At 49.0% G+C, this 26,400-nt stretch overlaps 1 pseudogene; it reads right to left on the reverse strand.

Annotated features, from left to right (window-relative positions):
* Positions 1–5,107: 5,107 nt before the first annotated feature.
* LOC141175777 (fatty acyl-CoA hydrolase precursor, medium chain-like) overlaps positions 5,108–26,400 on the reverse strand; it is a 120,334-nt pseudogene continuing 99,041 nt past the window's right edge.

Consider the following 26,400-nt stretch of genomic DNA (forward strand, 5'->3'; position numbering starts at 1 on the left):
TCCTAAAATTTCAGATATTTTCACGAAAAATTTATAGACTTAAATTTACCACCCACAAAGTACAATGTGCCACAAAAAAACAATCTCCGAGGATCCCAGAGGCACGGCGAGTGCGGATGCCACCCGTGCGCCCGAATCTACATGGACGTGGAGGGATCAGGCCGCAGAAGGGGACCGGCCCCTAACTAGTGGAGAACAACCAGGCTCAGCTAGATAACCGGAGGCTGCTGTATTTGCAAGGTGCAGCTGCCAACCACCACAATTACATCGCCGAAAAGGTGGCCGCATAGGGTGCAGGGGATTGCAAGTCGTCCGACAAGACCCGAGGCTACTGGCTTGGGACACTGATTGTGAGGCACAGGGCAGGAGGGCAAGAGACAGCGCAGGGAAGACGACCGAGGAAGGAACATAAACGGTACCCCGTTTAAGTACTCCTAAAATACTTGAGAGCTGCTGAACCCCTTCCTTGGTGAACACAGGACGACGTGGGCGGTTATAATCCGGAAAGTGTGACCTGATGAACTTAACAACTGTGAGTAAAATCTGAAGACTGCACCCCACTGTGTCCTTGAATAATTGCTGCGCCATCACCAGCCCTGCACTACATTGAGCCAACAAACACCTACCTCATAAAATCACCATCTACTGCCCTGGGGCTAAGCTCTGCCTGTGGAGAGCTGAACTAACTCTGCTGCGTCACCATCAGCTCCAGAGGACCTGCTCCACAGCGGCAGCCCCATATAGCCGCATACCACAGGTGGCGTCACGAACATTATCTCTATAAAAACTTTATTCCCCTTTTACATTTCCCCTTTAATTGACCACCCTGGGTCACGGACCGGGTTACCGCCACCGTGACATCCCCAGCATCGACCGGCCCAGCTACCGAGTACCCCACGGTCCCAGGGGGCACGTCAGTAACCACCATACAACTCCATCTAAGAGTATTGACTTAGAATTTAGCCATTGGATTCTTCTATTTTAGCCATCATACAACTCCATCTAGCAGTACTTAAGTCGGATTCTTAGTGGCTTGAAAGAACATAACTCTGACTAGAAGTACAAGATGAGATTTTACTTGTTCAAGTATCATACATCTCTACTAGGAGTAGTGACTGATTATTTTTTGGGGGAGAATTTGCAAGGAGATAGACATACTGCCTACATTTTTCCTTGAAGAAACAAAAATAGTGTTTTAATGTGTAACGTGAATTGTGACTTGTGTTAATAATGGTGACAATATGTGTAGTTTGACCATAGGGATAGTGAAAGTTAACGTTTGTGTAGAGTGGAAGGGTAGAGAGAAGGAAAAGTGACAGTTTCCTTCTAATGAGGCAGATAGTTCTCTTTTCTAAACACTTCAGCCCTAAGGTCCAATGAGAGCAGTGCCGCATTCTGGGGTGTCCAAAGAAAGAGGAGACTGAAAGGAAGAGATAGCGAGATCCGAAGCAGAAGTGACTTATAGGTGGAGTGATTTTCCAGAGAAGGGTCCTGAAGAGGATGCCTACCTGTAAGGCCCAGAGTTTATAACTCCAAAAGGTAACGGGACTAGACAGGACTGAGTATGTGAGACGAATAGAGTACTCCGGGCGGGAGTTCCAGAGCAGCAGCATTAAGAAGATAAGTACTGGCCATACAGGCACCATAGCTTCTCTAAGGAGAAAGAAGACGCGGAACTGTGGGTTGAGTAAAGGACTCTTGCTAAACAGGACTGTAGTACTAAGCTGGGTTGTGGTTAAGTAGTGAGAAACAGTGAAAAGAGAGAAAAAGTAAAGAGGAAAGAATTGAAACTGTGTGGAAAATGCTCCGAGTTGTGAAGGAAACGTTCATAAAAATTGTGTACCTGCTATCTCATGTATATGTTCCCTACCAAGTTCCTGTTCAATAAAAAGTTTATTTTTAAAGGTGGTCTCCTTCATTGAACTGTGAAATATCTGGTCTTGGAAAATCAGCGTCATCAGTTACATGCGACCTGCATGGGCTCACAGCACAAGTCCATACAGCCAACCAGGACCCCCACTTTCATGTAGCGGTATAAGACGAGTGCCTCGCCACAGCTACCACCCCGTGCCACATTACAAATTGACTGAGACATTACCAGGTTGGCCACTATGCTCCACATTAACTCTAATTTGCATCTTAACTTTAAGGTAGAGAAGGTAGATACACTCTAATGCTGGTTAAGGGTCTCACACAGCCAACAGGAAATGGTAGAGATATCCATTTATTTATAGGCTATATTTTAAGATCTAATAGTGGTGCATTAACAAATTTCACCTAGGGATTGACAGAGAATCCAACAAATGATCCACAAAATCCCTGGAACCATCGAAGAACATTAAAGTGATAAGAATTAAAGCTTAACAATCCCAAAATATCATAGGCAGAAACAGGGAGACCATCTAATGGATATACCATAGTTTTCCTGTTTTAACAATAAGAACAGTCTTACCTCGGTCTTTCGAAAAGGTAATCATCTCACTAAGGATAACCTTCCACTTCCTAACAAGGAAGTTTGATTCGTCCAGGCATCAGCAGCAACTTCGTCACTTGTGCCCTTGGTGGGACAACCTGCTGGTTTGCACTGAGACACTTATGTTGGGTAAACTTACCACAAGCCTGTAGCAGAGACTTCCTAAATGGAAGAGCTGTAGCCAGGGTTGCCATCAGGGCATTACTGCCCTTACTCCTGTATGGTGCCCGGTGAACAGAAGGAAAAAGGGGGGGCCCCGCCAGCCCGGGCGACGGCCCGAGGGCCCCGTGCCAGCCCGGACCCCCCCGTCTCTCTGCTTCTACTCACCGGGCCTCAGTGTAGTAGTGGGGAAGGACGTAGTTACCCTTTGACACTGAATGAGTTAAAAGAGATTGTTCCTGATAGTTAGATCTCTCTGAGCTGCCATTAGGTCCAGTTAAGAGGTTAGTTGTGATGATCCAGCCAGTAGAGTTAGGGGGAACCTAGTGCCATAATCGAGCATAGAATGTGTAATGCTTTGTTTCTGATTTATTTCCTTGTGGGCTGTCATATTGGTAACCAGCCACAAGATGCCACTGTCCCGGGTGCAGACGACAGGTTGAGTCTGCCAGTAGTATTACAGATAGTGAAGGGGGTTAACTGTGTGTGAGGACAGCCCATAGAGGGTGAGCACTTTAGGAAACCTGTTTTCAGAAAGATTTAGTGAGAGTTTGGACGGGGAACAGTACAGGCAGCCTGAGTATAGTGGCTGCTAGGGCAGACGGGAGCCCCATACCCCAGACAGTAGGACCACCAGAGCGAAGATTCCCTACACAAGAGTCCCCTTAGCCGGCCAGAGAAAATCAACAGAGGTATTGAGGACCCGGGGGCACATTCTGTCTGCAGGCTGCAGAAGAAGTTAGGACTCAAGGCTAGGATGTAGGGAGAACTAGCAGATAACATCTGCGTGGCAAATCAGGGATGTTCGTGGGTGGAGCTGATTTTTTGACGCGAACAAGCCGGAACTCCAAACACGAACCCGAATTTGAAATGCCAAACAAATTCCCTCAACACTAGCCAGGACCAAGTCAAGAGGCAGGAGGCCAAGCCAAGAGGCAGGAGGCCAAGCCACAAGGCAGTAGGCCAAGGCCAAGCCACAAGGCAGGAGGCCAAGGCCAAGCCACAAGGCAGGAGAGCACACAGCCCAGCCAAGAGCCGTGAGGCCAAAGCCAAGTCAAGAGGCATGAGGCCAAAGCCAAGCCAAGAGGCGTGAGGCCAAAGTCAAGCCAAGAGGCGGGAGGCCAATGCCAAGCCAGGAGGTGGGAGGCCAAAGCCAAGCCAGGAGGTGGGAGGCCAAAGCCAAGAGACAGAAAGCCAAAGGCAAGCCAATATGCAATGAATCTTGAAGGTTTCTTGAGCATGGTACGGAAATGCTCCGTCATGGAGTTGTGACACCCCAGGGGTCTGGTTGCCACAGTGATAGAGATATTACGTCTGAGAGCAGGTGGGAGGTCTCTTGGTCAGGGATCCTATGCATGCCACACCTCCTGCCCAGTCCTGGGAGGGGAAGAACTTCCCCTATATAAACCTAGGGCTGAGGCAGGGTTAGTGAGTAGAGAAGAAGTAGAGACAGAGAAAAGAAGCAAATATAGGAACAGAACATCAGGAGCTCTGTGGGAGCAGTGTTACAAGGAGTCAGGGGCTGGCAGCTGCAGAGCTCGCCCTGACTGAGAAGATTTCTTACCGGACCCGGAGTCCGAGGCTGTGGGGACTAACTCCTACCCAGCAGCAGAATCCGTCAGGCAGGGGATTCCAGGTCCTCTGGCCAAGAAACCCGAAGGCACGGTCACACGCATGGGACCAGCACCGCCGTCGTGGAGCGGAAGCTACTAGAAGGCCCCGAGTCACCGGCCATACGGGTGAACACCACACGGTACACTGAGGGACGTGGGCTACTTATACCCGCCTCTAGCAAGGTAGCCAGAAGAGTACAGTTAGTTTGGGAGGCCTACAACTCCGCCTGGCCAGGGGAGATCCCATCTGCTCAAGGACTGACCAGGCCCCAATCGCTAGCCAGTACTCCGGGAGGGTCTATCTTTGTCACCAGTAAAGACCCTGAACTACACCGTACCGTCTCCGAGTGGTTCCTGCTACCCCCATCATCCACGTCGGCTGCCCTGATGCCATACCCCTCCCGTTGGGGGTTATACTATCACGCTGCACAATCCTACCACCGGCCTCAGCGGTCTGCCCTGCAGCAGCAGCTCCTTAGCTGTACTCAACGGGTGGCGTAGTCGTCCAACATCTACCGCTGATACATCGCCGCTCAGTTTGACTCCCTGGGCACGGACCGGGTCACCGCCACGAGACTACAACCCTCAACAGATCCGGCTCCGGGTAAGCTCCCGCGTGCGCAACGCAGCGCGACACAGGCCCAGGGGCGCGTCAGAGTTATAGCACCCAAATAAGTATTTAGGGTGCCACAGCCAAGCCAAAAGGCAAGAGGCAGGGGGCTTAGCCACGAGGCAGGAGGGAGTAGAGCAATTAGACTGCTGGAGGGATAGCAAAATTTGTGGACCGCTGATCTGTCAATTCCGACAAGTATAATCTAGAGGACAGAGGCTAAATGTGCAAAAAAATACATACATAAAAAGATTTAAAGTTTGATCAAAACAAAATTTATTAAAAAATGGTAAAAATGATTGAGTGGTTCTGATTCCTCACGTTGTGCGTTTTCTTCTCTCACGTGTAGAAACTTTTATGCAAGATTCTACAACTCTATCTTTGAGTGGATTTTCTTTGGAAGGATCTCGGTCCAGAATATGAATTTTTCCTCCTTCAGTTTTGAAGACGATTTCTGCTTCAAATTGATCTCTAGGTAGCGCTCATCTGCGCCGTACTCCGGCCACGTTGTCAGAACGGGACTATTGGGGTTCCTGCAGTACACAATGTGACATCATTATTATTGAGCAGAATAATAAGGTGACGTCAGCGCAGCGAATGTGCGGTCGTTCTTGTATAGGACATGGTCTTACCCAGTACGAGCGAAGGTTGCCCAGTATTTCATTGTGGTTCTGGCCAGGCGTTTCTCTTCCTCGGTTGCATGTCCTGAGAAAGAAAACAGGATCAGTGAGGCCGGGTCCATGAGGGGATAAAGGCTTCATCCACACACTGGCCCCGAAAAGATGATATTGGGTCCAGCAAGGATACATCTGATAGTGGAGTTGACTTGATGGATGCTGTGGCATTGGTCCACCATAGGGCCATACCATTTTTGCAGAGGTCTCTGTCTAGTAAAGCTGCTGTGATTCCCTATCTAGTGGAATTAACCGTATGCAGAAACCCATCTGGTTATTGGGGGCTTATGGAAATAATCGTGCATTTTTGGCACTTTTCCTTGCGTATACACTGTATTTAGGGCAGAAATGCAATGTACTTATTTTCATTGACTCACCAGAGAAGAAGACTCCATCTCTCAGGAAGGCTCCTCCGGACACAAAAAACAGCTCGTCGCCATGATCGGCCTTCACAGACTCTGGTCTCACGCGTTGTAGTAAGCTTGGCGGGTGCTGGAACTCATACAAATACACAGGGAGCCCCATATCTATAGAGAAAGACCAAGAGTCGTGTGTCCGCTTCATGATATTGTACAGTCTGTGATGTTACTAAAGATAATGCTCATCCACCCGCTGCTGCTGATGTTCCTGAGATTGGGAACAGTCATCTCCTGGGCATCTTGAAGGTTTCGAGGCACTGAGCAAAACGGGAGGTATCTGTCCTCAGCCAGCACGGCCGCCGGTACTGCATGTTTACTACACCCCTACCTGGTATTAAATTATATGGACACCTTTGGGGTCAATGTAATTTTTTTCTTATTTACATGCATGTATTTGATGGCTGCAAAGTGAGTTAACTGAGAATTCAATAGTGAGTTATTTCTGAGAACAGTTCAAAAATACCGAGATAAAAGTTATAAATTCTCTCATCAGAAAGAGCTCACTTATGGATTAAGGGAAAAAAACCTTAAAGTGTCCAAATCTTTTAAAAAGTGACACAAATAGAAATTTAATTTTTCTGCTTTACTCCTTTGTCTGAAGTCACACAGCATAGTCAAACAGGAGGCGCTGGGTGGGGAACAGAGCTGGAGTGACAGAGGCTTCAGATCTACAAATAGCTTTTCATCCTCATGTCAATTAAAGCCCTGATTTCTCAGTAATGGAGGAATGGACGGGGCATGTATTGCTGGACTTGTCTTGGGGAGCTAGATGTGCATATAGACTGGTGGAAGAAGTCCTGCTGAAAGATTCCCTTTAACAACATTAGCAATCTATTAAAACTACAAGTCCCAGCATGTACCAACAGCAAATAGGCTACAATGTGACGGGCTTGTACCTCGATGGTATTTTGCAATTTTTAGAGCCGGTATGACGAACATTATATCGGCACACAAATCCTGGAAGATGTTGCGAATCTCCACTGGGTCAGTAGTGTCACCAATATACTCGTCCACGATGTGAGGAACGGCTTCTGGCCTCAGAGCCTAAAAAATTTACAGTAAATATATGAAAAAAATAAAAAGAATTTTTCATAGAAAACTAATTGGATAATGAAAACATAAATGCAACGTGTTCATCTTATCTCACCAGTATAGGAAGATTTTGGAGCTTCATCACCACAGACTCCCGCGTCATTCCGACTGTTACGTCCATTAGTTCTAATAGCTAAATACAAAGATATATTGTGCATCATAACATAGAAATCACTGTCAAAACGCCACCATCTGATACATTTTCATGAATGTTTCTGTTTTATTACTCCGCACAGTATTTCATTCACTGGAGCAGAGGTTTGTGCTCCGGAGCTTTCACTCCTACTGTTACTTAAGGCAGGAAGCTGCAGCCATTGTCAGCCGAAATGTCCAGCATGGACAGCGGTCACCCACCGGCGTACCACCATAATACACAGACTCTGTCTCATACTTTACAACTCTTCCACAAATCCTGGAAGAGCTGACAAATCTCCAGGGAGCTGCAAAATCCTACAGAAAGGCAACAAATCTTGAAGGTTGTGCATGTGCTGAAATGCTCCAATGTGGAGCGATGGCACCCAAACAAGTAATCAGGGTGCAGAAAACAGAGGCGTAGAGAAGCAGGAGTCCACAGCTAAGCCATGAGGCAGGAGGCCACACAGCCAAGCCAAGAGGCAGGAGGTCACAGCCTAGCCAAGCCAAGAGGCAGGAGGCCACACAGCCAAGCCAAGAGGCAGGAGGCCAAAGCCAAGCCAAGAAATGCAGCATCGTGGAGCGATGGCACCCACATAAGCATCCAGGGATTGTAGAGAGCATATCCTGAAAAGGACATTTTTGGCGATATGCTCCACAATCAACAGGCCCCTGGACAGGCACTTCCCATAGTGGGCAGGTATACTATCACCTACCTATGCCCAGTGTTCCCTACAGGGCCCTCTGGATCAGGAATGGGACCACAATGATCCATGACCACCTCCAGCAGGAAGTTGATTTTGCCTGATTTTTTTCCTTGGTCTCCCAGTGTTCTCCATGATAACATCTGTAGGGGCGCCATTATTAATGACCTAACACCTACCGATAGAGATATCCAGCCGAACTCCTGATTGTTCATTCCCAAGAGGAACGGGACCTTGTTACTTTCCTTGTTAGCAAACATTGTCACTGCTGGTTTCGGTAGAAAAATGCCGTCCACACAAGCAGGAAGAAACAGCATGCCCTGCGGAGCCAAGCATGAGACAGAATATTGTGATGGATCAGTGGGAATGTGCACCAAGATAAGCGACGAATAAATATTGATGATATGAAAGCATGTCATTAAAATATTAAGAATTTCTCCCAAACTGCTCTTACACCCTCCCTTATCAACCATTGGTCAGGGTAGAAAAGCTGGCAATTTAAGGAGCTGTCTCTATGCAAATTAGCACACACAGGAGAAGTGACTAAATAGGCAAATGCTAGTACAAAGGGAGTTACTAACCCAATTAACATACAAGTGTATTTTCTAGTGGCACAGGCCTGCGATAAATATACACCTAGGTGAGAAGGATGTAGTCCTGGCTTCAAAAGTGTTCTCTCTCACCCCCGGGGCACCCGCCATCTGCTCAACAGAAGTTTGCAGTCTTGCCGGCACCGACATGAAATATGGAATATCAGAAGTTCTATGATTCCGATAATAATGGGACACATATCTTTAGTGACAGGGTCAGCTAAAGAACAATATGATTATTTTTCCATAGCTGTACTCCCCTCCGGTGAGCTGTGGTGCAAATGTAACGAAATAACGGACCGAAGCTATGCCATATGAAGTTTCTAAGGAAAGGTAAATTTGTAATAAAGAATATGGCATCACTTGCAAGCTTCAGCGATCACCCAGTGATAAGTTATCCCAGAAGTTAGAGAATTTAATAAAAATATGAAGGCTGGAGCCCAGCCCACGTGATGTCATCACAGGGAGTTTGTGGGCAGGTCTCCCCCTGCGGCATAAAAGACCCAACTGAAGATGGGTCAGTACTCATCTGACAAATTGGTGGCAAGCGGTGGGATATTACAGAACATCAGTGGCTGGATTGAGCAATCATTCCAGTCACTGAAAACTTGAACGGTTCTTGCGAGAATTCTGTGCAAAGCTTTAAGAAATCAGACTCAGTGTTTTAATATTTTTTATCTGGGACATTACTGTACGTGTAGCAGTTGCATCCCCTCCCCTTCCCTTGTTTTTCTATCCTATCTTTTGTTTGGCAATAATGGCTGCACGTGGAGAGCCCTGGTATCACCAGCAGGCAATGGCCTCTATCACTGCCCTCTGTGAGCTGAGACAGATTGACCCCACGGGCATGATCAAGGCCGAATTGATTGCTGAACTGTTGCAAGGTACCGCAGAACCAGTCCGACAGCAGATCCCTGATGACGGGGCGGCCACGAAGACCCGGATGGTGCTGCTGCAGTGGTCCCACCTGTGATTGCCAGCCAGGTCCGCAGCCAGGGTAGTGTGGACCCCCACCTGCAGATGGCCTTGGAGCAGCTCGCCGCAGACGATCGTGACGGACGACTGCAGCTGATCCTGAAATTCCAGGAGCGAGCAGAGCAACGGGCCCAAGCTGACTGAGAGGCTGCTGAACGACAGGCCCAAGCTGACAGAGAGGTTGAGAGAGCTGAGCAACAGGCCCAGGCTGAGAGAGACAAGCGACAGGCTCAACCTGACCGAGAGGTTGCTGAGCAACAGGCCCAAGATGAGCGTCTGCACCAGAAGGAGTCATCTCCCACACAGACCCATGAGTCCAACAGTGCCAACTGCTTTAAACCCTGTCCTGAGCATTTTCCTGTAATGAAAAAGGATGGGAACTTGGACATATTTCTGCAGGATTTGAAAAAGCCTGCAAACAGTACAAGCTGCTCAAAGACCAGTGGGCCAGGTATTTAACTCCAGGGCTCAGAGGAAAAGCTCTGGAAGTGTTTGCTTCTCTCTTGAGAGACCAAGATGGAGACTATGAGGCCGTCAAGCAGACCCTGATAAAAAAGTACCAACTGACTCCGGAGGTTTACCGGAAAAAGTTCCAAGCCCTCCAGCATGGACCACATGACAGCTATGCCTATGTGGTAGATGGGCTCAGGACCAACTTTGAGCCGTGGGTCCAGGGACTGTCAGTCACCATCTTCAAGGACCTGAAGGATCTGATGGTGAAGGACCAGTTTCTTCATCTTTGCCCTGTGGAAGTGAGACAGTTTGTGCTGGACCGGGAGCCAAAAGGAGGCCGCCAAAGCAGCCCAGATCACAGATGCCTATAGGCCAACCACCAGCTGGAAAGGGGGTAAACCGACAACCACCCCCAGTGTTCCAGCCAGCCGGCCCTCAGCTGGTCCTGCCCCATCTTCCATCACCCGGCCTGCATCTGACTTACGCCAGTGCTATACCTGTGACAAGACTGGTCACATAAGTATCACCTGCCCGCAAAGACAGAAGAAGAACCCCACACCTAAGGCCCAGGGGTTTACTGTAGCAGTTCTTTTTGTGATGTGGGGCAGTTGGGGGGTCTGTGACAATTTACAATCAGTCACCGTGGGTGATAAAGTCACTATGGGGCTTATGGACACTGGAGCCGAACGGACCCTCATCCGCCCTTAGTGTCCTCTGAAGGCCCTATCCCCGGGAAAACCCTGACTGTCACCAGGATTGGGGGTGTTCATCGCCCTTTGCCAATGGCCCAGGTTTTCCTAGACAGGGCTATGGGAAGGGGATTGTGGGAAGTGGGGGTGTCCGAGAACCTCCCGACAACTGTTCTATTGGGGACTGATCTGGGATGGTTGGTTGCCCAATGTGTTCCTGACAACCCTCCCAGATCTGATAATATGTAGTGTGGTAAAGGAGTGCTCAGCCATGTCGCAATGTGGGGTGAGGACCCCCAAAAAGGAGCTAGCGTGAGTGCTAAGGGCGATGGGAGCAGGCACGGGGATCTTGAAGCCAGCGGTCCCGTGCCGCCGACCAGTGTCACGACGGGCTGTGACCTGGCCGTTCATAGCTGCCCCATGATTGGCACAGCTCCTCATGTATTGGGGGATGATGGGGAGATGGTGCCCCCAACATGTCAGGCTGATGGTAAGGGGTTATTGTCCTCCGGGGAGATGACCTACATAGCCATTGTCACTCATAGTATGAGTGCCCAGAACGCACACGATGCACTGCCTTCTGGGCCCTCATCACCTGGTGGGACAACAGAACTGACTGTGGACCCAGAGCCGGTACAAGATGGTTCCAGTGAGGTTGGGGCCTTAACATCACTTCTGGCTACCTCCAGTCAGGAGTTCCAGTCGGCTCTGCGCACAGATGCTAGTCTAGAGACGTTAAGAGACCTCGCAAAGAACCCCATCTCCGAATCCGATAAGGAGAGGGTATTCCGGGATCAGGGGAGGTTGTACCAGGAAACGGTCCCATGTAACCATCAACAGGAGTGGGTGAGGGAAAGATAGCTGGTCGTGCCCTATTAGTTTAGGGAGGAGTTGGTGCAGGTTGCCCATGAGATTTCTCTAGCTGGACACTTGGGGGTCCGCAAAACCAATGCCATCTCCAGCAGCTCTGGAAAACAGTTCATCCTTACTGTGGTAGACTATGCTGCCCAGTACCCGGAGGCAGTAGCTCTGTCCTCCATTAGGGCAAATAAGGTGTCAGATGCCCTAGGATTTCCAAGGGAGATGCTTACAAAACAGGGGTCTCAGTTCATGTCTCGGTTAATGCAAGCTCTCTGTAAGAAAATGCAGGTGCAGCACCTGGTATCAAGTTCATATCACCCACAGACCAATGGTTTGTGTGAACGATTCAATGGTACCCTTAAGCAGATGCTTAAGATGCTGGTTGAGTCCCATGGGCGCGACTGGGAGCGGTACCTCCCACACCTGCTCTTTGCTAACAGAGAGGTACCACAGGCCTCAACGGGGTTCTCCCCCTTTGATCTACTGTATGGCAAATGAGTCCGAGGACCCCTTGGTCTGGTAAGAGAATTCTTGGAAGGGGAACTGGACTCACCCGAAGTGTCCGTCATAGAGTTTGTCATGCGGCGCTGCGACTAAATGCAGGCAATGACGCAGCCAGTGCATGAGAATATGGTGCAGGCCCAGGCTAGCCAGAAGCTGTGGTATGACTGGAACGCCCAGGAGCGGGTGTACGAAGTGGGTCAGAAGGTGTGGGCCCTAGTCCCAATGACCAAGAACAAGCTTCAGGTGGCCTGGGAAGGCACATACCCCATATGCCAGCGCCTCAATGATGTGAACTACTTGGTCACCATTGACCATGCCAGGAAGAGGCAGAAGGTCTTACACGTCAGCATGATGAAAGCTCATCATGACAGGGAAAGAAAATCCCGGCACTCACGTGTTGATAATCAGTTGATTTATTCCACAACTCACACAAACGTTTCAGCCTGTCCAAGGCTTTTTTCAATTGACAATTGGGATTTTCTTTTCCTACAGACATTGTTTTCCACGTGCACCACTCTAGCTATACGGAGTGCCGACTATTCCTTTTTGATACTCATCATGACAGGGAGGCCATGCCCTTCCTGTGTGTAGCATCCTGGTGGACTTACGGGCCGCCTGGGATGGAGAGTCTAGTGAGGACGCAGAATTCAACCCGCAGCTATCCACGGACCAGAAGTTCCAGTTGCGGGAAGTGTTCCAGCCTTACCTGACCCTCTTCACGAGTGAACCAGGGAGGACACAGCTAGCTGTCCACCAGGTGGACACAGGGAGTCACCCCCCAGTCCGTCAATCCGCTTACCGTGTCTCTAGAGGTGCAGAAATACATGAAGGCGGAGATAGATGAGATGTTGTGCCGGGGGTAATCCAGAGGTCAAAAAGCACATGGGCCTCGCCTGTAGTCCTGGTACCGAAAAAGGACCAGACCACCTGGTTCTGCGTGGACTACAGGAGGCTAAATGCCATCACGGCCCCTGATGCATACCCAATGCCACGCATCGATGAGCTGCTAGATCGCTTAGCCAGGGCCCGGTACTTGATAATTATGGACCCGAGTCGAGGATATTGGCAGATTTTTCTGTCTCAGGAGGCCCAGGAAAGGTCCTACTTCATTACACCATTCAGGCTGTATGAATCCTTCCTCATGCCCTTTGGCATGAGGAATGCATCTGTCACTTTCCAGCGATTAGTCATCCAGCTGCTCGAGGGACTGGAAGGGTTTGCGGTTGCTTACCGGGATGACATTGCTATCTTCAGTCCCACTTGGGAGGAACACCTGGCACACCTGGAGGAGGTGCTTAGGCGGATCCACAATGCTGGGTTGACTATAAAGCCTGCAAAGTGTCAGGTAGGCATGACGGTGTTGCAGTACCTCGGACACCGAGTGGGTGGTTGAACTCTGAAGCCAGAGCCTGGGAAGGTTGATACTATCATCTCCTGGCCTTCCCCTAAAACCAAGAAGCAGGTGATGTCCTTCTTGGGTACGGCAGGGTACTATAGAAGTTTGTTCCCAACTATAGTGCCCTTGCTAAGCCTCTGACAACTTCACGAAAATGAAGCTACTTCTGACGGTCAACTGGACAGCTGACTGTGAGCGGTTCTTCACGGCGCTGAAAGCCGCCCTGGCAAGTTCCCCAGTTCTGCATCCCCCGGACTTCGCCCGGCGGTCTGTAATCCAAATGGATGCCAGTGCATTTGGCCTGGGTGTGGTGCTCAGCCAGGTAAACGGGCGGGGTGAAGAGCATCTGGAGATGTTCCTGAGCCACAAGCTCTTACACTGGGAGGTGGCATATGCCACTGTCGAGAAGAAGTGCCTCGCTATATGTTACACGCCCGCCGCTAGGTTCAGATAAGATAGGTTTCATGAATTCTTTGGAATCCTGAGAGAACCATTACTCAGGACCACCATAGACTGCAGATTCTTTCAGGCACACGTAGATTCAATTGCTGACCAGAAATATTTGACAACAGTTTAACAATGGAATTTAATGTGAAGCACGGCCAGTGCAATTCAGGGATATTACAGCAACAATCTTCATTACAGTACATTCTGAGTTTCTTGAGCAACCGGCTCCAGTAAAAATACAGTAGTTTCTTCACAAGGCACAGTATTAGTCTCTTTAGTAGCACAATTCAGAATAGATTAGATCTCTTAGCAGCACACTTCTATGCATACACAATGTCAGGCAAAATGTATTTTTGTCCTAGTTTTAAAAATGAGAGATGTCCTAAATCTCCACCCCCTGCTCATTTGGAAGAGGCTACATAGAACTCACTCTTGCTTTCCCCCTAACAAGGAATTTTTATTACCGCCATAAAACGTCAGCAAGCATACTGGTATACCCTGGATTTTCCCTCCAATCCTATTGTTTAACTGTACAAACTTTTAATGTCGAATTTAATAATGCACATGACTGTCACAAACACAGTGACCACATTTTTGGAATGCTCACCTTTTTCCAATTATAATAGTATATCTTGCATAACTGAGAAACCACCGGAAACCCAGGGAATGGATTCTGAGCTTCTGAGCGTCATAGAGATATCATACTTGATATCCATCTTCATGAATATTGGTGACGGCAAACATGATGTCTCCATCTTGGATGTGGGACCCCCCCATACCAAGATATGAAATCTGAAGGATTTTTATGTCTTGTGCAGCTGGGTGGGTTCACAAAACAGAGCCCCTGTATGAGGTAAGCAACATGGGCGTCTCCTAGAGTTTTGGCCCCTTACTAAAAACCAGAATGGCCATTTTACTTCATTCTTACCCGGGACGTTAGACGCATGCACTCCTCGCTGCATGGAAGAATCACATTTAATTTCCGGGGAGCCGTCCCCCCACAGAATCTGAGACCATCACCTCGTTGGCGCAGGTTTTGCTATCACTTATCCCTTTTATTTTAATAACTGTTTTATGCATATATATATAAATTGTCTCTTTTATAATATCTTGTATATCTTTTGTAAACACTGCCCACTTTTGGGAGTAAATCATTATTATTTACCAGCTTCGTTCTTCTTGTCCTATGTCGAGCAAACACGTTCCTCACCCGCTAATTCACGTTACCTAACGGGTACCCGATCCACCTGTAAAGCGATCGGTGGTGGCAGTATACCAGTATTTATGTGATATTGTGGTTTGAGGGTGGCTGGACGGAGGTATATATACGTTCCTGGAAGGAACTGGTGGTATATATACGTCCTGTCACATCACGTGCCACAATAGTCGACATAAATGAGAGCAGCTGCGCCCTGTTGCTTATCCTCGGTCAATACCGTGTTTGACCAGCAGGATAAGGGGGCGCCAGAGGGCTGCAAGGTCTGACCAAGTGTGTTTTTCGTGACAATTGGTGGCAAGCGGTGGGATCATAGGACATTAGTGATCTGGTTTGAGCAATCATTCCTCTCACTAAAAACTTGCACGGTTCTTACCTGGACCCTGCGCAAAAGTTTTGATGATCGAACTCAGTGTTTATTAGATCTGAGACAATACTGTATGTGTAGAAGTTACCCCTACCCTTCTTCGATTTTTCTTTTCTATTTTGGTTATCATGGTCATCGTTGGGGAGCTCTGGTACAGCCAGCAGAAAAAGGACACTCTTATTGGAATATGTATAACCAGAGGCATTGACCCCCTCGGCAAAAAACAAAGAACAAATGGTTGCTGCACTGACGCAACTGGAGGCAGAGCAAGCCCTTCTCCAGACCTCAGCAGGGCCAGGGGTCAGCCGAGACATGGACAGTACTGCTGCAGGGGTCCCACCTGTAGACGCACGCCGCGTCAGCGACTAGGGCAGCGTGGACCCCTATCTGCAGATGGCTCTACAGCAACTTCCTGCAGAGGATCATGAAGGACGGCTGAAAGTTATTCAGCAGCACCAGGAGGCCGAGAGGGCCGAGAGAGCCAAGTGAGCCGAGAGAGCCGAGCAAGCCGAGAGAGCCGAGCGAGCCGAGCGAGAGGCCGAGTGAGCCGAGTGAGAGGCCGAGCGAGAGGCCGAGAGAACCCAGCGAGAGGCTGAGAGAGCCCAGCGAGAGGCCGAGCGAGCCGAGCGAGAGGCCCAAGCCCAGAGGGCCCATGAACTGCCGATGGCCCAACTCGGGATCCCAGCATCCACCTCACGGAATGGTGAGACCAACAATGTGACCCTGTTTAAGCCCCGTCCAGAGCATTTTCCTGTGATGGAAAAGGATGGCGACCTCGACACCTTTCTGAGCGGTTTTGAAAAGGCTTGCAGACAATACCAGCTGCCTGAGGGCCAGTGGGGCCGATACTTAACTGCAGGGCTGTGAGGCAAAGCTCTGGATGTGTTTGTGGCTCTTCCTCCTAGCCTCGATGGGAACTATGATGCCATTAAGCAGGCCCTAATCCAGAGGTTCCAACTGACTCCTGAGGTGTACCGTAAAAAGTTCCGGAACCTCCAATGTGGACCGCACGACAGTTACAGCGATGTGGTGCATAGGCTCCGAACCAACTTTGAGCAGTGGATCCAAGGACTGTCAGCGACCACCTTTGAGCAGCTAAAGGATCTGATGGTGAAAGACCAGTTACTGCATCTGTGTCCGACTAAGGTACGGCAGTTCGTGATGGATCGGGAGCCACCAGATGCCAATAAAGCAGCGCAAATCGCAGACACCTACGAGGCCAACCGGAGACCGGAGGTGCGGAAGCCGGTTGTCGCCAGCTGGAAAGGGGGTATGCCATCAACCACCATCCCTGCCCCTGCCAGCCGACCTTCCGGAGGCCTTTTTCCTGTTACCAATGCCCGGCCTGCATCTGATGCCCGCTGGTGTTATTTCTGCAACCAGACTGGTCATCTCAGCGCCACTTGCCCAGAGAAGCAGAGGAAGAACCCCCAATCCAAGGCCCCAGGGCCTAATGCATCAGTTCTTTTGGTGGGTGGGCCGGTTGGGAGGGCCTGTGAAAACTTGTAGTCTGTCATGGTGGGGGACACTGTCACTGTAGGCCTCAAGGACACTGGGGCCGAAGGAACCCTCATCCGACCCGAACTGGTGTCCGCTGAAGAGCTTATTCCGGGAAAGACCCTGACTGTCACCAGGATTGGGGGCGTCCGATGCCCCTTGCCCATGGCCCGAGTTTTTATTGATTGGGGTACAGAAAGTGGGGTGAAGGAAGTGGCAGTATCTGAAAACCTACCTGCAAATGTTTTGTTGGGAACTGATTTGGAGAGGATGTTTGCTTATTTTGTCCCTGACACCCCTCCCCGATCTGATACGGTTGGTAAGGTTAATGCTGATAATATGAATGTCAATGCTTTACCTGCTGCTGCTGATGATGATGATGATGATGTACTGGAAGGTACAGGAGAACCCAGCCATGTCACTCTGTGGGGTGATATTGCTGAGGATCCCCTAGCAGGAGCAAGTGTCAGTGCTAAGGGTAATGGGGAGAGGCACGGGGACCATGAAGCAGGTGGTGCTGTGCCAGCGACCAGTGTCACAACAGATGGTGACCTGGCTGATGGTAGCTGCCCCATACGTAGCACTGTGCCTGAGGTAATGGAGGAGGATGGGGAAGTAGTACTCATAGCCGCACAGGCTGATGGGACGGTATTATTCCCCGGGGAGACGGCCTATATAGCCGCTGTTACCCGCAGTCAGAGTGCCCAGAACGCAAGTAACGCCCTGCCTTCTGGACGCTCCTCGGACAGAGGAATAACAGAATCAGGTATGGACCCAGAGCCGGTCCCAGAGGGTCCCAGTGAGGACGTGGCCTTAACCTCACTTCTGGCTTCCTCCAGCCAGGAGTTTCAGGCAGCTCTGCACTCAGATGCTAGCCTGGAGACGTTAAGGAGCCTCGCTGAGAAACCCACCTCCGAGTCGGATAAGGAGAGGGTATTCTGGGACCAAGGTAGGTTGTACCAGGAGACAGTTCCCTATACACCCCAACAGGAGTGGCTGAGGGAAAGACAGCTGGTCGTCCCCTACCAATTCAGGGATGAGTTGTTGCGGATCGCCCATGAGATTCCACTCGCTGGACACTTGGGGGTCAGCAAAACTAAGGCCCGGCTGTCTCACCACTTTTATTGGCCCAAAATGAGGACGGATGTGGTGAACTACTGTCGCTCCTGTACCTCATGTCAAAGAGTGGGAAAGTCAGGGCCGGCTCCCAAAGCCCCCCTGATCTCTTTGCCAGTGATAGAGGAGCCTTTCCAGAGGATTGCTGTGGACATTGTGGGACCACTGGCCACACCCAGCAGCTCTGGAAAACGTTTCATCCTTACCGTGGTAGACTATGCTACCCGGTATCCGGAGGCAGTAGCCCTGTCCTCAATTAGGGCGGATAAGGTGGCGGACTCCCTCTTGGCCATCTTTTCGCGAGTAGGCTTTCCCAGGGAGATGCTTACCGACCAGGGGACCCAGTTCATGTCTCGCTTAATGGAGGCCCTATGTAAGAAAATGCAGGTGCAGCATCTGGTATCGAGCGCGTATCATCCCCAAACCAATGGTTTGTGTGAGCGATTCAACGGTACCCTCAAACAAATGTTAAAAATGCTGGTTGAGACCCAGGGACGCGACTGGGAGCGTTGCCTCCCACACCTGTTATTTGCTTACAGAGAGGTTCCACAGGCCTCAAAGGGGTTCTCCCCCTTTGAGCTCCTGTATGGCAGGCGTGTCCGAGGACCCCTTAGGTTGATAAGGGAATTCTGGGAAGAAGAGCCGAGCTCCCCAGGAGTGTCCATCGTTGAGTATGTCATGCGATCCCGTGACAAGATGCAGACCTTGAAGCAGTTGGTGCATGACAATATGGTGCAAGCCCAGGCTGACCAGAAGCATTGGTACGACCAGAACGCCTGAGAGTGGACCTACCAGGTGGGTTAGAAGGTGTGGGTGCTGGTCCCCGTACCAAAGGACAAGCTTCAGGCCCCTACGTCATTCACCAACAGCTCAACCCGATCACCTACGTGATCACTCTTGACCACGCGCGAGGTAGGTGGAAGGCTTTTCACGTTAATATGATGAAGGCTCATCGAGAACGTGGAGCCTGCGTCCTACCGGTCTGCAGCCTGCCCGAGGATGGGGAGGACAACCCCCTCTTGGACATGCTGGCCCAAGCGAAGGCAAGCGGGTCCCTAGAGGATGTAGAGATAAGCGCCTTGCTATCCGCAGACCAGAGGTCTCAGATGCGAGCAGTGCTGAAACCCTTCCAAGCAGTGTTCACCAACCTGCCTGGCAGGACTGAAGTGGCGGTCCATGAAGTGGACACCGGGAATCATGCCCCACTCCGGCGGACAGCCTATCGAATCTTTGACGAGGTGCAGCATGTCATGCGCCAGGAGGTCGAGGAGATGCTGAAGTTGGGGGTGATTAAGCGGTCCAAGAGCGCGTGGGCCTCACCTGTAGTCCTGGTGCCAAAGAAGGACCGGACCACCCGGTTCTGTGTGGACTACAGGGGGCTCAACGCTATCACCGCCTCTGACGCACAACCAATGCCACGCATTGAGGAGCTGCTGGAGCGGTTAGCCAGCACGAGCTATCTCTCCATCATGGATCTGAGTCGGGGATATTGGCAGATTCCCTTGAGCCCCGGGGCCCAGGAGAAGTCCGCCTTTATCACCCCCTTCGGATTGTATGAATCCACGGTCATGCCTTTTGGCATGAAAAATGCCCCTGCCACTTTCCAGCGAATGGTCAACCACTTGCTCCAGGGACTGGAGAGGTACGCAGTGGCGTACCTGGATGACATTGCCGTCTTCAGTCCCACCTGGGAGGATCACCTCGAGCATCTGCAGCAGGTGCTCGGGCGCATTCACCAGGCGGGCTTGACCATCAAGCCAGGAAAGTGCCAGATGGGCATGAACGAGGTCCACTACCTGGGGCACCGGGTAGGTGGGGGTACTCTGAAGCCAGAGCCTGGGAAGGTGGATGCTATCGTGTCCTGGCCCACCCCCAGGACCAAGAAGCAGGTGCAGTCCTTCTTGGGCACCGCAGGGTACTATAGACGCTTTGTACAAGACTATAGTAGCCTTGCGAAGTCCTTGACAGACCTCACCAGGAGGAGCCTACCCCATTCAGTCAAATGGACAGATGAATGCAAGGTGGCCTTTCGGGCTTTGAAGACTGCCCTGAGCAGCTCTCCTGTGCTAAAGGCGGTCGACGGCACATGGCCACTCTTCGTACAGACCGATGCCAGTGAGTTTGGCCTTGTTGCTGTACTCAGCCCGGTCGACTCGGGGAACCAAGAACACCCTGTGTTGTACCTAAGTCGGAAACGGCTGCCGAGGGAAGTGGCCTATTCCATCATAGAGAAGGAGTGCCTGGCCATTGTATGGGCCCCTGCACCGCTTACAGCCTTACTTGTACGGGCGCCCCTTCACTGTCGTGACTGACCACAACCCCCTGAGTTGGCTGCACACCATGTCCGGTGCCAACGGAAGGTTGTTGCGCTGGAGCCTCACCCTCCAGCAGTACGACTTTACTGTTCAACACCACAAAGGCAGCGAGCATGGCAATGCCGATGGGTTGTCCCGGCAAGGGGAGCCTCCAGAGATACGCCTGGAGGAGTACCAGAAGGTCCTACCTCCATAGCACAGTCTAAAAAGGGGGAGGTGTCAGGCAAAATGTATTTTTGTCCTAGTTTTAAAAATGAGAGATGTCTTAAATCTCCACCCCCTGCTCATTTGGAAGAGGCTACATAGAACTCACTCTTGCTTCCCCCTAACAAGGAATTTTTATTACCGCCATAAAACGTCAGCAAGCATACTGGTATACCCTGGATTTTCCCTCCAATCCTATTGTTTAACTGTACAAACTTTTAATGTCGAATTTAATAATGCACATGACTGTCACAAACACAGGGACCACATTTTTGGAATGCTCACCTTTTTCCAATTATAATAGTATATCTTGCATAACTGAGAAACCACCGGAAACCCGGGAAATGGATTCTGAGTTTCTGAGCGTCATAGAGATATCATATTTGATATCCATCCTCATGAATATTGGTGACGGCAAACATGATGTCTCCATCTTGGATGTGGGACCCCCCCATACCAAGATATGAAATCTGAAGGATTTTTATGTCTTGTGCAGCTGGGTGGGTTCACAAACTGAGCCCCCGTGTGAGGTAAACAACATGGGTGTCTCCTAGAGTTTTAGCCCCTTACTAAAAACCAGAATGGCCATTTTGCTTCATTCTTACCCGGGAGGTCAGACGCATGCACTCCTCGCTGCGTGGAAGAATCACATTTAATTTCCGGGGAGCCGCCCCCCCACAGAATCTGAGACCATCACCTCGTGGCGCAGGTTTTGCTATCACTTATCCCTTTTATTTTAATAACTGTTTTATGCATATATATAAATTGTCTCTTTTATAATATCTTGTATATCTTTTGTAAACACTGCCCACTTTCGGGAGTAAATCATTATTATTTACCAGCTTCGTTCTTATTGTCCTATGTCGAGCAAACACGTTCCTCACCCGCTAATTCACGTTACCTAACGGGTACCCGATCCACCTGTTAAGCGATCGGTGGTGGCAGTATACTAGTATTTATGTGATATTGTGGTTTGAGGGTGGCTGGACGGAGGTATATATACGTTCCTGGAAGGAACTGGTGGTATATATACACTATGCACTGTTAGTTCAGTTCTGTGTTTAGTTTCTCTTCTGATCTGAATCCTGTTCGGTTGCCTTCTGTCATATCCAGATAACACACCGCCTTTCTGTTCGGCTTCAGCCAGACTATAATAACAAGTTCCCCACAATCCCCCTGGGGCTCTGCTAAAACACTCCCTGTCTCCTGTGACTGTGTTAACCTTTCTAGTTGCAGGATGTTTCTGAAGCACAACACTTCCTGTCTCCTGTGCTTGTGTTATTTGTAACAGTTGCTGGATGCTTTTGAAGCAACAGCACTACTTCTGCATGTCACACTCTTCAATCTGACCAATTGTGAGACAGTGGTGCAAGTTGAGTAACTTTATATACAAATTGGCATAACATTTATAAACATTTATAACAACTTATTCTACGACCTTTTTTTTGTAGTACTCCTGTAAGAAATAAACAATTAACACAATTAACACAATCAGCGTCTCTTCAGTTGGAGCTTTTCATATGTCTTCAACCAGCTTTCTCTCTCACTAAGCCTTAACAGTTCTTTGTTTCTACAAAGTCTTTTAAGGAAAATCAAATCATGAAAACAAGTCTTTCCTCCAGGCAACATCTTCCATACTGCCTCTCGGTGGTGAATACCACTCCAGTGGGCTTACCTGGTCTGTAAGCAGAGATACCTGTTTCCAGTCGACAGACCTTGGCACTTGACTCGGTTCACCAAGTGTCTCATACGTCAGCATCACGGGTCTCCTCACTTCTCGAGGCGACATCCTCCTGGTAGGTTGTTCCTCAGATACCACGGGTTCTTCGGTCACAGGAGTTTCTTCCGCCACACTCATTTCCCGTGCTTCCTCAGATGCTCTTGGAGCTGCCTCTGTAAGTTCATGTACTTCTCCGGAATCGCCTGGTTCCACACGGTCTGTGAATTCAGCTTCTCCTGAGTGTCGATCGGTCTCTCCAGCGACCGGTGTTCGATCATCAGATCTGAATTGGACTTCATCTGTACTCCTTGGTACAAACTCTAGAGCCTTGGGACTTAGTTCACTCTCTTGAGAATGGTATATCCCTATCCTTGCCGGTCTGAGAAATACAACGGTGTGCTCATCTTCATCGAAACTTTCAAGGTCACTATCCACCACTGGAGCTTCAATCTGTGGTGGTCTCTTAGTCAATCTCAGTCGATGTCGGTCTGCTTCTGGGAAGTCTTGTTGTGGTGGAATATAATCACAGGGTAGTAATAAATTACGATGGACTATTCTGGTTTTCTTGTCCCCTCTTTCCACTCGGATTTCATACACTGGACTATCATCGGCTTTCCTCTTTACGACCACATACACCTTGTCTTCCCAGTACGAATGAAGTTTTCCTGGACCACCTTTCTCACGTACGTTCTTGAATAGCACCCGGCTTTCCGATGCCCATTCTGCTCCATAATATTTTTGATCATAGTACGCCTTACTCTTGCTCTGTCCTTGCGTAACCACTTTGGACGCTATGTTGTATGCCTCTGCCATCCGTTCCTTCCATTTCCGAATGTACTCCGGATATGTTCTGTAAGTCTCTGACACCGGAGTATCGAACATGATTTTGATTGGCAGTCTTGGCGATCGTCCATACAATAGGAAGAAGGGTGAGTAACCTGTTGCATTGCTCTTTGTACAGTTATAGGCATGTACCACTTTTGACAGAGAACTCTTCCAGTCTTTCTTCTCATCAACTGTTAAAGTGCGCAACATCGACAATAATGTCCGGTTAAAACGTTCCACTTGTCCATTACCTTCTGGCTGATAGGGCGTTGTGTGGGATCTCTGAATTTTACAGTACTTTCCTAGCTTGGCAAAGAGCTGGTTCTCAAATTCTCTTCCTTGGTCGTGGTGTAATCTCATAGGGAACCCAAACCTCAAAGCAAAATCATTGAAAATCTTCTCTGCCGCTGTTTGACCAGCTTTATTTTATTGGTGATGGCATATGCTTGGGCAAATCAAGTAAAATGGTCCATCACCACCAATATGTATTCGTAACAACCCTTGCACGTCTCAAAGTCCTTATCTTCCTGCCTGGTAATACTCTGCACTGTTAGTTCAAGGAGTTTATCTGACCTGTGTTTAGTTTCTCTCCTGATCTGAATCCTGTTCAGTTGCCTTCTGTCAGATCCAAATAACACACCACCTTTCTCTTCGGCTTCAGCCAGACTACAATAACAAGTTCCCCACAATCCCCCTGGGGCTCTGCTAAAACACTCCCTGTCTCCTGTGACTGTTAACCCGTCTAGTTGCTGGATGCTTCTGAAGCATAACACTTCCTGTCTCCTGTGCTTGTGTTATTTGTAACAGTTGTTGGATACTTTTGAAGCAACAGCACTACTTCTGCATGTCACATATATTGTGGGCCCTGCGGAAGCTGCAGCCCTATCTATACGGGTGCAACTTCACCACAGTGACTGACCACAACCTCCTCAGCTGGCGGCATCGGGTGTCTGGTGACAATGGTAAACTACTGCGGTGCCTGGCTCTCCATTCAGCACAAGAAGGGTAGTGAACATGGCAACGCCGACGGGCTGTCCGGTCAAGGTGATACCGAGGAGGTATGCTTAAGGGGCGATCTGTAAATCGGCCCCTAAGCTACCTCAAAGAGGGGGAGTTATCATAGAAATATTAAGAATTTCTCCCAAACCGCTCTTCCCCCCTCCCTTATCGACCATCGGTATAAAAGCTGGCAATCTAAGTAGCTGTCTCTATGCAAATTAGCACACACAGGAGAAGTGGCTAAACAGGCAAATGCTAGTACAAAGTACACATCCACTGGGCAGAACCCTGTTCTGATGAAGGCCATATGAGGCCGAAACGTCATTTTGAAGAATCATATAATAAAAATTCTTGAAAATTGTCTTCTCTCATCATATTTTTGGAGTGCCAGGTTTCTGCTGTTATTTACACTGGAGTTGAATCCTATCTGAGCACCTAAAACAATAGGAGTGCCACGTAGCCTCTTTTTTACAAAGGGAGCTACTAACCCAATTAACATACGAGTGTATTTTCTAGTGGCACAGGCCTGAGATAAACATACACCTAAGTGAGACGGATGTAGTTCCTGGCTTCAAAAGAATTCTCTCTCACAAACCAGGGCACCCCCCATTTGCTCAACAGAAGTTTGCAGGCTTATCAGAAGTTCTATGATTCCGATAATAATGGAACACATATCTTTAGTGGCAGGGTCAGTTAAGGAACAATATGCTTATTTTTCCATAGCTGTATGCCCCTCCGGTGAGCTGTGGCGCAAAAGTACCGAAATAACGGACCACAGCTATGCCATGTGTAGGCTCTGAAAAAAAGGAAAATTCGTAATAAAGAATATGGCGTCACTTGCAAGCTTCTGTGATCAACCAGCGATAAGTTATCCTAGAAGTTAGAGATTTTAATAAAAATATGAAGGCTGGAGCCCAGCCCATCTAATGTCATCACAGGGGATATGTGAGCAGGTCTCCCCCTTTGGCAGAAAAGACCCAGCCGAAGATAGAGCATATATTTCATATAGCATGGGTCATGTTCGATAACGGTCTATTGGAGCGCCTCCCCTCCAGCTAAACTGAATAGTCTCTGCGATCTTTATAGTAAGTTCTTCTTTAATCCCATTTATTTTGTGTAACTGTATATTCTGTACTGTAATGTCTCCTTTTGTAAAACCTTTTGTATATTTTTCAAAAACACTGCCTCCCTTTTGGATTAAATATAAAATTTAATAGTCCTGTTTCTTTTGTCCCATAATCGTTCCTCCCTCAAAGCCATATAAGCTACCAGAAAGCAGGCGTCCGATCAGGCCTGTATTATATTTTAAAATTGATCGGTGGTGGCAGCGAATAATAGTAATTGGGCTATCGTGAAGCTGGCAGTGACCGTACTGGGGGCGTATACACATATTCCATGCGTTGGAATCCGCAGGTGTGTACGCCATATGCTCTCGACTCGATGGCCGTAGTGAGTAATTGGGATCATGTGTGCGCGAATCCCTGACAATCCTGACAAAGCAGAACAGAATATTTGACACTGGACCACTGATATTCTCATACATTGCCTGACACAGATGTCTGACTTCCATCAAAGTAAAAATTTAGGAATAACCCCCCTCACGATTTTGCACTTTCCCTTTTTCCTCCTCATCTTCCAAGAGCCGTAAGTTTTTATTTTTTAATCAAGATAGCTGTACAAGTTGTAGTATTGAATGGCACCATTCACTTAATCGTATAAAGAAAAAAGGAGAAAAAAAGTTTAAAACGTGGAGAAAAAAAATTACGTCATTGTTTTTATGGCGTTCACTGTTCAGTAGAAACGACCTGATATTGGGATTCTCCAGGTCGGTAACATTACAGCGATAGAAAACTTGCAGTATTTTTTTCTATTAAGTAGTGAAAACATTGCTGAATTTGGAGCTGCTGACAGGATGTCCCTTCCTTTGTCCACAACATGTGCTCTATTGTGTAAGGTACTATATTTAAATACCGAGTTGTGGAAGAACTATATGTCCCAGCTCTTCACAAAATGGATTTTCTAGCTCAGGTGAAGATAGCGAATGCCAGACTGCATCCCAGGCCCAATCTAGCGTGTAAGCACGAAGAGATACCCGTCCCAGCATTTTGGAAACTCCTAGGACCAGTGTGGTTGGTCTCCACGCGTAGCAGGGGTCCAGCTGGATCTGATGACTGCAGAACTGTCTCCCTAGGGGCATCCAGTAAGGAATTGTAGCCCATTTTGGTTTCGGGAGATGGTAGCATGCTTAGGTCAGGGGGTGGAGAGTTAGGTCCAGCCCTGGGAGTGATCCAGAGAGTTTAAATACTCCTGCAGGTCTCCTCCCATTGTCTTTGTTCCTGGGGAGCCCGTG

Source organism: Phyllobates terribilis, unplaced genomic scaffold (genome assembly GCF_046119375.1).
Source record: "Phyllobates terribilis strain yellow unplaced genomic scaffold, ASM4611937v1 Scaffold_14__1_contigs__length_39327217, whole genome shotgun sequence".
Lineage (NCBI taxonomy): Eukaryota > Metazoa > Chordata > Amphibia > Anura > Dendrobatidae > Phyllobates > Phyllobates terribilis.